Genomic DNA, 14,578 nt, shown 5'->3' with positions numbered 1-14,578 from the left:
AAATAAAAGGATTAGGTCCTCTTATGTCCGAGATCATGGAGTGCTGTTCAATGTTATGGACTGGCTTTGAGTATTGTTAATCATTATTATTTATGTTGCTCCCAGAGCGTGTGAGGTGCTTGCTTTACTTTCATGCACGATGACAGTGGTCTGCCCTCAAAAGCTTATGGTCTAAGGCAGTGATTCTCCATCAGGGGTACATGTACCCAGAGGCGCCGATTCCATGGGTGCTCCTGGGCTCAAGCACCCATAGAAAAAAAATAGGGGGTGCTCAGCACCCACCAGCCACAGCTGTTCCACAGGGCTGCCCATCAGCTGTTTGGCAGTGCTTGGGGGAGGGTGGAGAGCAGTGGGGGGCGGGGGTCTCGGGGGAGGGGGTGGAGCAGGGGTGGGAAGAGGTGGAGCAAAGGCAGGGCCTCCGGGGAAGGGGTGGAGCACCCACTGGGAAAAATAAAAGCGCCTGTGCACGTACCCCTGGGGGGATGCAGGGGTCTTCCAGGGGGTACATCAACTTATCTAGATATTTGCCTACTTTTACAACAGGCTACATAAAAAGCACTAGCAAAGTCAGTACAAACTAAAATTTCATACAGACAATGACTTGTTTATACTGCTCTATATACTCTCCACCGAAATGTACGGACAATATTTATCTTCCAAACTATTTATTTTAGAATTATATGGTAAAAATGAGAAAGTCAGCGATTTTTCAGTACTAGTGTGCTGTGACACTTTTGTATGAGCAAGTAGTTTTTAAGTGAGGTGAAAGTTGGGGGTACAAAAGACAAATCAGACTCCTGAAAGGGGTCCAGTAGTCTGGAAAGGTTGAGCCACTGGTCTAAAGGCCTGATCCCACAAAGCTGCAGGAAGTTTTACTCATGTGAGCAAGCCCTTTAGCATCAATGAGACTACTTAAGCCAGTTAAGTGACTTGTGTGTGTAAGCCATTTGTGGGATCAGGCCCCCCATGGGCCACAAGTGGGCAAAAGGGGAAAAGGAACAACACGAGAGTGATTTAATTTGATTTTCTTTGCTAAACAGTTTGTGTAATGAACAACTCCAAAATACTGCCCTTGTTTACACCTCATGCAATGCTACTGGCTTCAGTGCAGGTGCACACAATGTGTCAGGGGAGAACTTGGCAGCAAAGATGTAAAATACGCCGCACAAATAACGGGGGGAAATGTGGTTTGGGTTTTATCTTTACATAGTGGGTGGGATTTCTTGGGAGCTGAACCCTTCCGCCTGTTCTGTGCTTAAAAGTGAAGTCAATGTCGCTCCAGTGCTCTGAGGTGTGAAATTCACACTCCTGGGAGCCATAGCTGTGTCCCCTCAGCCCCTCATGGTAGGCACAGCTAGGTCAATGGAAGAATGCTTCTGTTGCCCTAGCTATCCTCTCTTGGGGAGATGGATTCCTAAGACACCATCACTTCGGCACCATAGCTGGGCGGCTGTAGCACCTGTCGTGTAGACATGGCCCTAGTGACTTTCAATGGGACTTGTGCTCCCAAGTCATTTAGGCCCAGATCCTCAAAGGTATTTAGGTGCCTAACTCCCATTGAAGTCTATGGAGGTTAGGTGCCTAAATACCTTTGAAGATCTGGTCCTGAGCTGCTTTTGAAAATCCCCCCTATGAGTCATGGTGTAAATTTCCAACCCACCGTGTCAGAATGACATAGACACTGTCGCTCCGGACTCAGCTCCTATCTCTGGCCCATGTGTTTGAAATGTATAACCTCCCTCTCTCTGGCTGACCAGTGGATGTTTCAAATTAAAACTCCCCTCCCTGTCACCCAGAGACAATCCCATCCAATGGCCTTTGAGTGGCTCTGAATCAATCCACTCCAATTTGGCCAGGGGAAAGGTGCTCCCCCAAGGCACATTTGGGTTCCAAAGTTTCCCAGGTCCCCGATACGATGTAGCAATTAGAGGGTTAAGTTTCTTCCCGGCCTTGCTGCATTAACTGGAAAGGAATGAAGTGTCAAGCATGTTCTCACCACAGCAGGCTGTTGGAAAGCAACTCCCTTTCTCCACGCACACACACCTCCCACTGCTCAGACCAAATTATTTTCTATCCTCCAGAGACCCAGTATGCCAGACAAAATCTGCAGCATGACTCTGATTCATTGCAAAAGGATGCAAATGTAATATTCCCTTTTTCACTGGGTTTCCTGCACGCTAATTCACACAACAGCTCCTGCATTTTGACGAGTTTTTACTGCTCTTCTTCTTTTAAGGCTTTGACCCCGCCCTGCACGGGGTGACATCCCTCCTCCCTCCCCAAATAAAGAGGTTAACCTCACATCTCAAAACGTGCAAATAAGCAGCTATCTCCAATGTGCTAATTAGCTGACAGTTTGGAAGTAAATAGGTATGATTGGTAGTAATTTCCTGGCTGAAGGGATAATTATTTGTTTCAAACAGTCTGCAAAATAATCCCCGTAAGGTGAAATAGGAAACTAAATTCAAAAGAGGTTTCCTATTCCCACCAAGCAGGACTGAAAACTGGTTTGAAATTCCTTTTTTTATTTATAGTGCACGGTATCCATGGAAACCTACAGAGGAGGTCATGGTAGCTAGGCCTCCGTTTCACCCTGCTCAAGGGATTACCGTTTCACAGTGCTACACAGGCGTGTAAGAAAGTAGATTCACAATTCCTTGCAAATAGCACCCTCCTTACCCCAAGCCTGAACCTTCCTGGAGGGTTGTGAGATGAGATTTATTTTGGCTTGTAAATCTGCTTTGAGATCTTAAAGTGATTGGAATACCATTCCCGGCACCCATTAGTAAAAGTACCACTGAAAATGCACGGGCTTCCAAGTTTATCCTACTAGTGATTCACTCTGCAGTTGGGTTTATTTCTTTTTTCACTTTGATAGTTGAGTTCGCTTTGATCAACAGATTTGGATGAGTTCATGTTAGTACAAGATGGTATGTCCCATCTTGCCCGTTTTCAAATCAGCAAGTGAGACCAGCTCTTTAAAGCCGAGGAAATCGGCTCCCAAAATGTTTCAGGTGAACTTTCAACTTAATTCACTGAAGTGAGGAAAGCCCAAGTGTGATTTATGCTGCAAATGAATTCTTTCACTGTTGACACCCAGTGGCTTGCATACAGGTTTTATTCTTCTTCTTTACAGATCCCAGCTATTCATACGGAAACCAGCTCTTTATCAATACGATCAAAGGCATGATGCATGGGAACAGGTACTTCTTGGTGGAACAATCAACATTTTTATACTCTGTTAGCTTTGGGTCTGGGCCTGTAAGGTTCTGGGTGCCTCCACCTCCCATTGATTTCAGTGAAGAATTGAAGGTGCTCAGCACCCTTCATGAACCGCTCAGCACCATGTAGGGCTGAACCCTTGGCAATTATGAACACAAGAATCTCCATATTATAACTCAAGTGTGTGCTATTTAGCAGGACAGAATGATCACTACTTTTTATACTGTGAATAAAAACCAGTTACAGTCTGTATAGTGATGGATACACTTTATAAGTGGTCACAACCATGCACTGAATAGTAAATATAAAAGAATGCTAGTTTCCTACATGACTGCCCTGCTAAATAATGAGTAGGGAGTGTTGTCTAGTGGTTAGATAGTGGTAGCTTTTAAAAAGAGGTCGGAGCCATATTTTCAGGGTCTCAGTACTCACATTTAGGGTGAGGTTTTCAAAAGAGTTCAGCACCCACATGGACCCAATCTGCTCAGCTCTTGAAAATCTGGCTCCAGGAGTCAAATACTTTTTTTGCACAACATGTAACTAGACTGTGTAACTCATTGCCACAAGAAGTTGTTGAGGCCAAGGACTTAGGAAATTTCAAAAACGAACTGGTCGTTTATATGGATGTCAAGAACATCTAGTCATTGTTATTAACTATGATGATTTGGGAAGGGATAGTAAATCTTCTACTTATGGCTTAAGCCAGCCTCTATCAGAGATCAGAATAAAGACCTAATGTTGAGGCTAATCTGCCTGCTGTGGGGTTCTTGTACCTTGCTCGGACCTATAAGGTGCTGGCCACTGTTTGCAGACAGGATACTGGGCTAGATGGACTGTGAGTTTGATGCAGTGTTGCAATTCCTAGGCTCACATAAAATAGAGATAATAACATGTACTAATGGTAGGCGTGGTTGCTTATTGCAAGTCTTTCAGATCTCCTGATGAAAAGACGTGTGTGTGTTTGTGTATGTATATGTGTGTGTATGTGTGTGTATATATATATATATATATATATATATATATGAATGATCTAGGTATTACTATTATTTATTAATGAATGTTTGTGAGGAGCTTTGAGATCCTTGGATGGAAATGTGTTAGATTTGTCATATGGATTTGTGTTATGCATTTGGTCTATGCTCTGAGTATTAAACACAGATAAGAGATATCTCTGGCCTCTTTACTTGGTACATTGGAGGAAACCATTTGTTCTCCTCCTGGGATTCAACATATCTTTCCTAAAGCAGATTGAGCAATGTGTTGTGAATAATTTAGCCATTCAATTTAGGCCCCCTACTCCCTCTTTTTTTCCCTATCCATGATTTTTCCACGGACAGGTTGTGCTTTTTATGAACTTCCTAGAATTATAGAATCATAGAAGTGTAGGGTTGCAAGGGACCTCAAGAGGCATCTAGCCCCCTGTGCTGAGGCTAGACATCTAGACCATTCCTGACAGGTGTTTGTCCAACCTGCTCTTAAAAACCTCCAATGATGGGGATTCCATAACCTCGCTTGAAAGCATGTTCCAGAGCTTAACTATTCTTATAGTTAGAAAGTTTTCCCTAAGATCTAACTTAAGTCTCCCTTGGGTGCAGATCAAGCCCATTACTTCTTGTTCTGCCTTCAGTGGACATGGAGAACAATTGATCAGTGTCCTTTTTATAACCGCCCTTAATGTATTTGAAAGTTGTTTTCGGGTCTCCCCTTCAGTCAACTTTTCTCGACTAAACCTGTCCAGTTTTTTTAAAATCTTTCCCCATAGGTCAGGTTTTCTAAACCTTTCATCATTTTTATTGTTCTCCTCTGGGCTCTCTCCAGTTTGTCCATCTCTTTCCTAAAATGTGGTTCCAGAACTGGACACACTACTCCAGCTGAGGCCTCACCAGTGGCAAGTAGAGTGGGTCAGTCATCTCCAGTGTCTTTATGACTATCCTGTTAATGTACCCTGGAATGATGTTGACTGGTGGACCAAACTCGTATTAGGACTAAGACCTATGAGGTGAACCAAACTCCCAAGATGCTTTGAGAATGCTGTTAAACTATTGTAAGATCTGGAAAATGCCAGTTTGCAAATGATATAAAATTATGTTTAATATACAGCCCTGTTATTTAATTTAGCAAACAATTTTTCAAAGAATGTACTAATCACAAGACTAATGGATGTTTAGCTGACAAATTTAAAGTATTTATTGGAAATGTATATCTGTATATAAATGGCACAAAGAATGAAGTTCCACATGCTGATCTTGAAGTTGGAAGTGTATGAAATGTGATGGGAAGTTTGGAAATGTGCTAAAAATAGGGATAAGTTTGTATATGAAAAAAGGAACCAACCTAAAGTGAAACTGCAAAGAAGGTACTTACAATAAGGTCCAATTGTAAGCAATGAGTCGAACCAGACAGCACAGTGATCAGTCTGTCATAACTGTCGTTGGCTGCAAGCTTTTGTTTCCACAGACTTGGTAACATATATGCTTTTCTGTTATGTTATGTACTAATCATTAATAAATACCAATCAAGCTTGGGGATGTGAGGTCTCTTTAATGACTAAATGAGATTGGACCCGAAGTGGCAACAATATTAGCCTTTTCCACAACTACATCACCTTGTAGGCTCATATTCAATTTGTGATCCACTATAACCCCCAGTTCCTTTTCAGCTTTACTACCACCTTGACAGTTATTCCCCATTTCGTAGTCATGCATTTGATTTTTCCTTCCTAAGTGTAGTACTTTGCACTTGTCTTTCTTGAATTTCATCTCTTAATTTCAGACTAATTCTCCAATTGGTCAAGATCATTTTTAATTCTAATCCTGTCCTCCAAAGTGCTTACAACCCCTCCCAGTTTGGTGCAAATTTGATAAGTATGCTCTCCACTCCATTACCCAAATCACTAATGAAAATATTGAATAGTACTAGATCAGGTCAGACCCCTGTGGGACGCCACTAAAAATGTCTTCCCAGTTTGACAGCGAACCATTGATGAATACTCAGTCATTCAACCAGTTATGCACTCACTTTATATTAATTTAATCTAGACCACATTTCCCTAATTTTCTGATGAAAATGTCACGTGGCACTGTGTCAAAAACCTTACTAAAATCAAGATAAATCAAGTCTGCAGTTCCTCTCCCCTAGCCCCATCCGTTAGGCTAGTAACCCTGTCAAAGAAGGAAATTAGGTGATTTGGGAATAATTTGTTCTTGATAAATCCATGTTGGCTATTCCTTATAACCCTATTTGCTTCTAGGTGCTTACAAATTGATTGCTTAATCATAGAATATCAGGGTTGGAAGGGACCTCAGGAGGTCATCTAGTCCAACCTCCTGCTCAAAGCAGGATCAATTCCCAACTAAATCATCGCAGCCAGGGCTTTGTCACGCCTGACCTTAAAAACCTCTAAGGAAGGAGATTCCACCACCTCCCTAGGTAACCCATTCCAGTGCTTCACCACCCTCCTAGTGAAAAAGTTTTTCCTAATATCCAACCTAAACCTCCCCCACTGCAACTTGAGACCATTACTCCTTGTTCTGTCATCAGGTACCACTGAGAACAGTCTAGATCCATTCTCTTTGGAACCCCCTTTCAGGTAACACTGCTCTACAGCCAAAATGCTTCTGAAATAAATGTAGTCAAACTTTACTAATTCTGGGTCACTGAAAACGAAAGTGATGCTTAAAATTGTTGATTGGCTCTAGTTTTCAAGATATGCTATTGGGTCAGTATATACGAACTTTGACTTGGGAATGGTGGAGGATAAGTGAGTTATAAAGGGAAGGGATCTCAATTTAAACCAGAAATGACTAAAATACGTCTTTGACTGGATCTATGAATAAATCTATGACTGGGTTTGGACAGTACTTGCTTTTTAGGCAAAACAATGAATGATGCAATCTGAAGCTGGTATTGTGTCATACATGATATGAATTGCATCATGTTATTAGAAGTCATGGATGATGCAATCAACAAAGCTTACATCACTCTGCTGAACAAATTGCCCTATATCAGCTCTAGAAATCATACAGTGTCGTGCTCTCTTATTTGTCAGTGTTTGATTTTTGCAAAGGGACACATTTCTGTTTAGCCAGTGAGCAGAGATGCCTCGTACTTATGTGAACAGTGCAGATAACTTCTGCTATGTTTGTGATGAAGTGACTTTTGCATCACAAAAGCGCAGTATAACATGTTGCAACATGTCATTAAAGATACATTTTTTGCACTCTCATCTAGATTTTTTTTCCACCGAACTGCAGAGCAGTGAGTGACGAGCACGGCGAGTGATTTCACCGGGACATTGCAGTAATGGAGAAATGCTATCAGGGCAAATGGAGCCCATCAATGCTTGCAGACTATTGCTGGACAGTGACAAGAGATGCTCCATTTAATGAATACAAGAGACAAGCCAAGAAGCGCTGAGTAGACACTGAATAGAACTAAACTATGTACATAATAGTTTTTTGCCTTTTGTTTCATAATAAATTTTATTTATATAACCCTTTTGCTGATTTTTAAAGTGTTACATAAACAGGACAGGTGAAATATTATCATGTAAAGCAACCATAAACACATGAAAAGACCCTAGGTTTACAATTTATGATTAAAACTCTACTATGTACACAATATACATAAACATAAAATGTAAAAACTTAAATATCTTAGAAACAGTAGCCAATCAGTTGTTTTAATTGTCATATTTGAATTCAGCGCATCAAAATACATAATAAATAGCACATTTTATCTCTGAAGCAAACGACGTCTCAAAAATTGTAGACCAGTGTAATTGAAAGCAGCTATCAAATCCCCCCTCATTCTTCCCTTCTGCAGACTAAACAATCCCAGTTCCCTCAGCCTCTCCTCATAAGTCATGTGCTCCAGCCCCCTAATCATTTTTGTGTAATAAAAAAAAATTAATGGAGATATCCTATCTCCTAGAACTGAAAGGTCATTAAATCTAGACTCCTGCCTTCACTAGCAGGACCAAGTACTGATTTTGCCCCAGATCCCTTAGTGGCCCCTTGAAGGATTGAACTCAGCACCCTGGGTTTAGCAGGCCAAAGCTCAAACCACTGAGCTATCCCTCCCCAATAATTTGTTCTGATATCTTTCCCAGTATCAAAGTTAGTGTGGCTGGTTTATAATTCCCTGGGTCCTCTTTGTTCCCCTTAGGTACTATGTTTGCCTTTCTCCAGTCCTCTAGGATCTCACCCATCCTCCATGAGTTCTTGAAGAGAATCATTAATGGTTCAGGAATAGCTTCAGCTAGTTCCTTAAGTACCCTAGGATGAATTTCATCAAGCTCTGCTGACTTATCTAAATATTCCTTAAACTGTTCTTTTCTTATTTTAGCTGGCATTCTTTCCCCTTGTTAATATTAATTATATTAAGCATCTTGTCCCCATTAAACCTTTTAGTGAAGACTGAAGTAAAATAGGCATTAAACACCTCCATTTTCTTGATGTCATCTGTTATTAACTCTCCTTCCCTGCTAAGAAGACCTACACTGTCCTTCATCTTTCTCTGGCTCCTAATGTATTTAAATAACCTTGTCCTATTGCCTTTTATGTCCTTTATTGAGGTAACTCATTTTGTGCCTGAGCCTTTCTAATTTTGTCCCTATATGCTTGTGCTATTCTTTTGTATTCCTCCTTAGCACTTTGTCCATGCTTCCACTTTTTGTAGGATTCTTTTTTGATTTTTAGGTCATCAGAGTGCCTGGTGGAACCATATTGCTCTCTTATTATTCTTTCTATCTTCGCATCAGGATAGTCTGCTGTTGTACCTTTAATACTGTGTCTTTGAGAAACTGCCAGCTCTCCTGAACTCCTTTATCCCTTAGATTTTCTTCCCATGGGACCTTACCTACCAATTCTCTGTTTCTTAGAATCTGCTTTTTTGAATTTCAATATCCTTATTCTGCTGTTCTCACTCCTTCCTTTCCTTTGAATCGTGAAATCATCATTTCATGATCACTTTCACCCAAATTACCTTCAATCTTCAGATTTGCTGCCAATTCCTTCCTGTTAGTCAGAATCAAGTCTAAAATGGCTGCCCCCCTGGTTGCTTCTTCCACCTTTTGAAAAAATAAGTTGTCCCCAATGCATTCCAAGAACTTACACGACACTTCTGTTTTGCTATATTACTTTTCCAACAGAGTCTGGGTAGTTAAAATCCCCCATTACTACCAGGTCCTATGTCTTGGATATTTGTTAATTGCCTTAGAAATGCCTCATCCACCTCTTCCTCCTGATTTAGTGGTCTATATAATACCAAAACCAAACTCAAGATTTATCAGAGCTGTGTACTTTCAACACTACTTTATAGTGCAGAATGCTGGGGAATGACAAAGTATGACATGTCCAAACTGTCTTCATTCCATACAACCTGCCTCAGAAAAATCCTCTGTATCTTTTGGCCCCGAACAATCTCAAACCAAGACCTATTCACACAGTGCAGCCAAGAAGATATGAGCACCATCATTACCAGGAGGCGTTGGAGATGGATTGGCCCTGTGCTTCAGATGGAAACTTATTCCATCACCAGAATAGCAATATAAGTGAAAATGAGGCCACCCAAAAACAACATGGCAAAGAGCTGAGCTGAAAAATCTTGGGCACAGATGGGGAATCATTGAAAGACTTGCCAGAAACAGACAGGAGTGGAGAAGGTTCAGTGCTGCCCTAGACACCAGAGGCATAATGGGTATGTACTAACTAGCTAGTAGACCCTACCATGACATTGCCCCTGCTTTTCCTCCATTATTTTCATCCAGAGACTTCTGACTGGTCTGCCAAGTATATATATTCTAGATGTATAATGCAATGCTCCTCCCTTTTTTCCATCTGTCCTTTCTGAACAAGCTCTACCCCTCTATACCAATATTCCAGTCATGAGATTTATCCCACTAAGTGTCTGTGATGCCAGTTAAGACATAATTCAGCTTATGTACTAAAACTTCCAGTTCTTCCTATGTATTCCCAATACTCTTTTGCATTTGTGTATAGACATCTAAGATGCTGAGCAGATTCCCCCACCGTTATCTCTTGTTGCTCCTATGACCCTTTTGTAACTTTCCATTTTCCCCTGCACATCTAGCCCTCTGTTAAGGTCACCTTTTTATATACCTGTGGGCTTTTGTCACCTGCTCCCCATGAACCTAGTTTAAAGCCCTTTTCACTAGCTTGACTAGTCGGTATGCAGCGATGTTCTTCCCCTTCTTGGTCAGGTGGACCCCATCTCATTCCAACTTGGTCGTTAGCTGCAGCTGTTCAAAGACTTGTGGGGCAAACTTTAACCTAGGACTTGGTCATGAAGTGGTCACGGTGAGAGTTCACTCCTCCCACTTTGTGGCTGGTCACCTAAGTCACATGGTATCCATTCCATTCCCTGGTTGGTTGACCTAAGTTGAGAAACAGGAAGAAGGCCTGGACAAACTATCGGGACTTTGAATGTCTGGGGGGGGGGAGGGGGAGGAAAAAGAGGGGAGTTGACTGGAATGGCAGAAAAAGAAATAGCAGGAAATGTAGGCTGGGGGATTTAAGGCATTTAAAAGCTTTTCCACTCTTGCCCAAGAAAGAGCATTATATTTGGGTGAGTACCATTGTTCATTCTTATACCTGTCAAGTGCACAGACTGAATCCATTGGTTCCCATTTTACAGGGTCATATCCCCAGCCATTCACCACTGTCGTTCTGTGTGCACCTGATCCCCACCTCAGCGGATGTGCTAACACACCCCCATGTCTGTCCCGTTAGGTTCAGTGCATTAGTGCCACACCTCTCCCCTGGAAGCTTTGGGGAGGCACTGATGTAAGTCTCTCACTTGTCTCTCGTATGCGACACTGCTGAGTGCACTTACAGAATTGAAAGTCTGTCACCATTTGCCATGTCCCTGTGTTATCACCAACCTGTTGGCACTGGTGTGTCCAGGCTGGGACTTAGCTGTTAAGGGTGAGGTAGGGCTCAGATCTTCAGATCTGCCGAAGAGTTCTGGCTCTCCAGCTCCCATTAAAACTAATGAGAAACAGGCTGCCAACCCCCCTACTTGCCTTTAGAACCCCCACCTCAAATCTCTGGAGTCAGAGGCCAGAAATAGTACAAAGGTCAGAGCCAGAGTCAGGAACGAGTGATCGCAGCTGCAGCCAGCAACCTCCTGCTGCTGCTGGGCTTAAGAGCACGCCTGCTGGTTCCCCTCGGCCAATCATGTGCACTGGTCTGCCTGTAGACTGAGCTAGCTAGTCTCAGGCTCAGCGGCAGGCTGTTGTTCCTGACAAGCAATATTGAAAGGGGGCCATGCCACCATATGCACCCTAACATCCCATTCCTGAAAGCTGCCTGTGCAAAGCTGCTGCTGCTTCCTTGGTGGAAAATACCTGGTGTGGGCACAAAGATCCACATCCCAGACTTGACAGTGCTTGTCTTTGAGGACACTCCTGGAGTAAGCTGTCAACAAAGCTGGCAAATCATAAGAATCAATAGTAAGGTCGAGAAGCCTCGCCTCCCGGGTCAACAAACACACGAGGGAAGGTGGGTGATCAACCAGAACCTCCAAGACTATGACCTCACCAACCAGGTCACTCTAGCCTTTGACCAGTCTCTCCTGTACCTGAAGGAGGCCTGCTAGTGATTGGTGCTGTGCCAGCAGAGCATCACTGCCTGGCTCCTGGACCGCACTCCCAACTCATACTCTGAAAGTCCAGACAACTGCAAGAGCTGAAGAGTTTGCAAACCCCTGTTGTCTTCAGTATCTATTCCCCCCCCCCGCTTTTTACTTTTATTAGCTGGGAAATGGCCCCGCCTTTTTATGTTCTTTAATTTTAGGATATAAGAGCGAAGTGTGGCTGTGAATATGCATGTGTGTGTGCGAGCACCCATCAGGGCTACACGGGGAAGGCGGCTGAAAATTTTCCCCTGTCTAAACAGCCCTAAATGTTGTCTCATAAAATTACCCACTAAAGTATGAGTCTCAAAATCCTGAGACTGGAAATGCTCACCTGTTGCTACGTAAAAGTTGCAAAACTTCTGCTTATCAATTCCAGCTCAGCAGTCTCATGTTGGAGTTTGTTTTTGAAGTTTTTCTGTTGTAATATAGCCACACGCAGGTCTGTCATTGAATGACCAGACAGGTTAAAGTGTTCTCCCACTGGTTTTTGAGTATTATGATTCCTGATGTCAAATTTGTGTCCATTAATTCTTTTGCGGAAAGACTGTCCGGTTTGGCCAATGTACATGGCAGAGGGGCATTGCTGGCACATGATGGCATATATCACATTGGTAGATGTGCAGGTGAACGAGCCCCTGATGGTATGGCTGATGTGATTAGGTCCTATGATGATGTCACTTGAATAGATATGTGGACAGAGTTGGCATCGGGCTTTGTTGCAAGGATAGGTTCCTGGGTCAGTGGTTTTGTTCAGTGATGTGTGGTTGCTGGTGAGTATTTGCTTTAGGTTGGGGGTTGTCTGTAAGCGAGGACAGGTCTGTCTCCCAAGATCTGTGAGAGTAAAGGATCATCTTTCAGGATAGGTTGTAGATCTCTGATGATGAGCTGGAGAGGTTTTAGTTGGGGGCTGAAGGTGACAGCTAGTGGTGTTCTGTTATTTTCTTTGTTGGGCCTGTCTTGTAGGAGGTGACTTCTGGGTACTCGTCTGGCTCTGTCAATCTGTTTTTTCACTTCAGCAGGTGGGTATTGTAGTTTTAAGAATGCTTGATAGAGATCTTGTAGATGCTTGTCTCTATCTGAGGGATTGAAGCAAATGCAGTTATATCTTAGAGCTTGGCTGTAGACAATGGATTGTGTGGTGTGTCCTGGATGGAAGCTGGAGGCATGTAGGTAAGTGTAGCGGTCAGTAGGTTTCTCGTATAGGGTGGTATTTATGTGACCATCAAGCTAGCCCAGTACAGTCCTTATTCAATGCAAACTAGACACAATCAACTCAGGATCGAATAAGGACTGGGAATGGCTGAGCCATTACAAACATTGAATCTATCTCCCCTTGTAAGTATTCTCACACTTCTTATCAAACTGTCTGTACTGGGCTAGCTTGATTATCACTTCAAAAATTTTTTTTCTCTTACTTAATTGGCCTCTCAGAATTGGTAAGACAACTCCCACCTGTTTATGCTCTCTGTATGTGTGTATATCTATATCTCCTCAATATTTATTCCACTCTGTATGCATCCGAAGAAGTGGGCTGTAGTCCACGAAAGCTTATGGTTTGATAAATTTGTTAGTCTCTAAGGTGCCACAAGTACTCCTGTTCTTTTTACGGATACAGACTAACACGGCTGCTACTCTGAAATCTGCTTATCAAAAGCGTTCTGTATTAGAATATCTCCGCTGGGGGGGGAAGGAAGGAATAAGTCTGAGAAGGAAGCTTTAGAATTGGCTCTGAGATTGTGTTTACACATTAGATGATAATTTGGTTTCAGTATTAAGATATTTACCAGCTCCAAGTATAGATCTTTTGGACTTGGGTAAAATTCTTTGTCTAGTTATAAATACATTGACAGCCACCTTCCCAGACCCTGCCTTACAATTTATAAGAATTCGTTATTTTTCTATTAGTTTTATGATTTCAACTAATTTGGTGATCTAATTCCAGTATGGAAACTAGCTTGTTGATATGCCCTTGATTTGATGATTATATTGCTTTGTTCTTCCTGCCCGGGAGGGGGGGAGGCTGCTGCTCCATGCCAGCAGGTGACAGGCCTTGCTTTTCTCCCCAGACCAGTATGCCAGGGCTTTGCTGACCAGTGAAGAGTGGTGAGGCTGGTGAAGTCTACGTGGCCATGGAGCAGGGGTCAGACTGTGGATGACATGCCCATTTGTACACACTAGCCCTGCCACAACAGTAGCTTGGATTGGAGGTGCTAGCAGTGTGTTGGATGGAGCTCAAACTGTCGCAGAAGAGTAGCAACTCTGCCCCAGGTGCCTGGCCACAGGCAATGGGCATGAGGCCAGTGGAGCAGGGTGAGACAGCCATGTCCCCTGCTTCATGCCCTGCCTTAGCCTAGTAGTGTGACTCCTCCCAGGGTGATGCCAAAGTGGCCTGGCCCTGAAGGTTTCCCTCCAGTCTGGTGGCATGTCCCATATAGTGTCCTCCAAGAGCTTCCATTCAAATGGCAATGTCTCTGCCAGTACGTGAAGGAGAAAGTGGGGCCTGGGTGGAATTCCACCCATCGTGTGTTGGCTTGGCTCTGTGAACAGCCAGCCACAGCTTCTCCCTGCACTGTTCCTCTTAGCTTAGGAAGCCAGCAGCCTGTACTTCCCAGCAGCAGCCAGGCCACTCCTCCAGCAGCACCTGCTGACCGACCCAATGGTGCTCACAGGCTCCCTTTCCTGGCAATCTGGCTTTTGC

Source organism: Trachemys scripta, chromosome 8, assembly GCF_013100865.1.
Source record: "Trachemys scripta elegans isolate TJP31775 chromosome 8, CAS_Tse_1.0, whole genome shotgun sequence".
Lineage (NCBI taxonomy): Eukaryota > Metazoa > Chordata > Testudines > Emydidae > Trachemys > Trachemys scripta.
Note: the sequence above shows the minus strand (reverse complement) of the source record.